The sequence below is a fragment of the Apium graveolens genome, chromosome 1 (genome assembly GCF_009905375.1).
Source record: "Apium graveolens cultivar Ventura chromosome 1, ASM990537v1, whole genome shotgun sequence".
Taxonomy (NCBI): domain Eukaryota; kingdom Viridiplantae; phylum Streptophyta; class Magnoliopsida; order Apiales; family Apiaceae; genus Apium; species Apium graveolens.
The window spans coordinates 66,233,385-66,237,405 of NC_133647.1; the positions used below are offsets into that span (position 1 = coordinate 66,233,385).

General features: G+C 36.1%; 1 non-coding gene across 1 annotated transcript; it reads right to left on the minus strand.

Moving 5' to 3' along the window:
- Window positions 1–3,676: 3,676 nt before the first annotated feature.
- LOC141682612 (small nucleolar RNA R71) lies at window positions 3,677–3,783 on the minus strand. Its single transcript, XR_012559861.1, has one exon. It is a non-coding gene; the product is annotated as a small nucleolar RNA R71 (small nucleolar RNA).
- Window positions 3,784–4,021: the final 238 nt, after the last annotated feature.

The window sequence follows — 4,021 nt, forward strand, 5'->3', positions numbered from 1 at the left end:
ATAGTTCAAGATCCAGTTGCAAATAAAGAATTAAATGATGGTGAAGAAGATGATGTTTCAAATGCTCTTATAGATCCCGAGGATGATCTTTTCTTCCCTGAAGATATGCCTATACATGTAAGACAACAGAAGCTGAAAGAGTTAGATGCTAAGAAGAAGCATGATTATTTTGATAATCTATGGAATGCTAAATGGAGAAATGATACATATCCTATTTCTAGAACAAATGTTGTTGTTGTTAAGAGTAATTGATGATATCCAGCAGAAACTATTAGAAGTTCATATCAGAACTTACATCAACGGATGATGATGACATTGACGGATGTTGACATCGATGGATAAGGACATCAGTTGATCTTCGATAAGGAAAAGGAAATAGGAACTCAAGGCGGTGAATGACTTTATCTCAGAAGCAATTGTATAGGTTTTCTTGTTGTTGATAGAATAGGATTCCTTATACATTGTGTACATGTGCTCCATATAAAGCACATATTAGGTTCATGCAATAAGCATTGCTGTGACAGCCTCAACCCAGGGGTCAGGTGTTGACGTCACTAAACTCAACAAACAGAAATATAAACTAAAAGATTATTATTATTATATACTAACACGACCCTAAACCAAGATCTGATCCAGGTTTAAGTATGATTCAAGTTACACATTATTATAAACCATTTATTCAACAAGTATGACACACTAACTTATTCACCAACTCATCAGACCACAAATGGTCTGATTCTAACTACCTTTGAGGAGCCGAGTCCTGAAGGTGCTGAGACACGGTTCTGTCAAGGTCTGACTGGTCTTCTAGCATCTGCGATATATATATATATATATATATATATATATATATATATATATATATATATATATATATATATATATATATATATATATATATATATATATATATATATATATATATATATATATATATATATATATATAACAGGTTGCAAAGGTGAGCATAATCGCTTAGCAGTACCAACATATGAATATCAAGATAAAAAAACAGTAATGTAAATAGTTATAGGAACAGAGCTATAATTCAACATGAAGTCCGTAATCTGTAACTCATTTCAAACAACAGTAAATAAGGAAACTGGATATCACTTACTAGCATGCTCTTAATAAAACTTACATAGTTGTGTGTTGTGTAAGTACCAGAGTCCAATTTTAGGATTCTATTCATATTTATTATTCAACTGTATCAATCACTTATTCCCTTACGGGAGTTACAAATCCAAATCAGATACATAACGGATATGTGAAGACAACTGATCAGGCTATCAATACCAGACGGCTCCAACTGCCATCCCATATACCTGTTCCGAAACTCAGAGACTAGCTAGGTCTCCGACCTGCTAAACTAATCGGTTATGAATTGCGCGCAACCGAATTAGCCTCTTACGCCAACTCAATAGGCCTATTCTGGCCCCTATGTATCCCATATCTGATCGTTTTTATCCATTTTTCAAAACCCTTGTACCTATCTCCTTTAAAAACTATTCATTTTAACAGCACACGTAAAACTAGTTCATAAATCATTTTCATTTGAGATAGGTACCTTTCGAAGTTACTGTTGAGTGGCATTTATGACACTTTATAATTCTCTATTAAGCTTTGAATTGATGCATTTGTACTCAAGTTATTAAGTTTTTTAACGTGTTTACTATGGTTTTTGCATTTCAGGCATTATCTAGGTAATCAGGTGAATTAGCATTGTTTTGGTGCTAATTTGGTGTCAAGGTGGTGTTGGAATAAAAGCTCGTGCAAAGGAGACTCGAAGCAGCAAAGAAAATCAGAAATATGAAGTTTTTTCCAGAGGTACGGCGCGCCCGCGCTGGTTAACCGCGCGGTCGCGCCAAGATGTCAGAAAGGCAGCGCGCCCGTGCCAATGTGAATTCAAAGAATCCTGATTCTATTATAATTACAATTGGAGGACTTCTGGATTGCATGGGGCTGCTATATATATTCAAATAAAGGATGTTTTCAAGAGAGAGATGTACCAGAGCGCAAGGAGAGCCGTAAGAAGACCGTTTTAGCATGAATTCAACGAAGTCGGAGAAGATCTTGTTTTTACTTGTGAATCTTTGTTCTAAGTTGTAACTTGGATGCTAGTTTTCTTACTTGTGAGCCTTACTCTTGTTTCGTACTTGGTTTTGTTATTTAAGTATAAAGACTATATTTATTATACCATGCTTTCATCGGAACTCGCGTTGATGATGTGTCCGATTATGGGCTAATCGTTATTGTGGGGTTCTAGCGGATATTTATGGATTTCTTTAGTTAATTTGTTTTGATGCCTTAGTGTGTGGTGATTGTATGATAACCTAGTATTGGTTGTGCGTATTTGACTTATCAGTGTCGCGAACTTATAAGATAATGTGTTAATCTTTAATGAAGCGACAGTGAATTTAAGGATTTAGAACTTGCCATGCTAGCATAGGTTCATGTGTTATTGTTATTCATGATTCGTAGGTAATTTTAACCATCTTACTTGCCCTGTGTAATCATGATAGATAACTTGTGCTTTAAACCTTTATGTTGTCAAATTCTATAGACATAGAGGGCCTCAATATAATTGGTGTTTATTTAGCTTCTTTCTCTTTTCTGGATGTCTAGTAGTATGGTATCCGTGCAACGAAAGTTGGCGTTTATCAGTTTCGTGTTATCAGATTAGTGTCATCACCATTGCATGCTAAGGTTAAGAACAATAATGCTTTTGAATGAAGTATTTAATGAAGTTAGAATCCCATGTTTGTTTCATATAATATACAACCCTTTTTACTCTCTTAGTTATAATTTTTAGTTTAATTCTTAGTTATAAACAACCTCAATTTGTTATCGTCTTAGCATTGAATAATAACCATACATTGTTGCTTAAGTGCATAAATTAATTAGTTAGCCAAGCCAGTCATTGTGGGAATGAATCTTATTTATATCTTATACTACTTGTGAATGCGTATACTTGCGTGTATTATTAGCGTATATTTAGAGACTAACAAGATTTTGGCGCTGCTGCCGGGGACTACAGTGATAATTTTTAGTTTATATATTTTCCATCAATGGTCGTTAAAGTTCATTGACTCGGACATTGTTATTTATCTGTTTCCTTGTTTATTTCTGGTACTCTAGCGAGGGTGTATGCATACGCGTTCGCGTACTTGGAAGAGAACACTGGATAAAGCCGAGGAAGAAGTTGTGGTGGTTCAAAAGGAAGTTTTAGAAGAAGAAAAGAAGGTAGAAGAAGAAGAGAAAGTCGAAGAACCAGTTTTAGTAGTGATGGGAGATCAAGCAGAAAATTCTAAGGCTTTGATGGACTATTCTCAGCCTAATATTAATGACATTCAGTCAAGCATCATCAGGCCATCCATCAGGGCTAACACTTTTTGAGATCAAGTCAAGCACGCTTCAGATGATGTAGAACTCAGTTCAGTTTGGGGGTTCTCCTACTGAAGACCCCAACTTGCACATCAGGGATATCATCGAGACCTGTGACACTTTCAAGTTCAATGATCTGACTGAAGATGCTATCAAGCTGCGACTTTTCTCATTCTCTCTGAGGGACAAAGCTAAGTGCTGGTTACATTCTCTATCAGTAGGGTCTATCACCACTTGGGAAGATCTTGCTCAAAAGTTTCTCACTAAATTCTTCCCTATGGCGAAGACTGCTGCAATCAGGAATGCTCTTACTCAGTTTGCTCAGCAAACTGGAGAATCTCTGTGGGAGGCTTGGGATCGATATAAGGAGATACTAAGGAAGTGCCCACACCATAGCATGCCTGATTGGATGATTATTAACTATTTTTACAATGTATTGGGTGCTACTTCTAGACCCATGCTCGATGCAGCATCAGGAGGAGCCTTGTGGGCTAAGTGCTACGATGAAGTATATGAATTAATTGAACTGATTGCTGTTAATGAGTACCAGAATCCTTCTCAGAGACTGACTTTGAGAAAAATAGTAGAAATTCTAGAGTTGGATGCAGCAACTGCTATAGCTGCCCAACTTAAGACT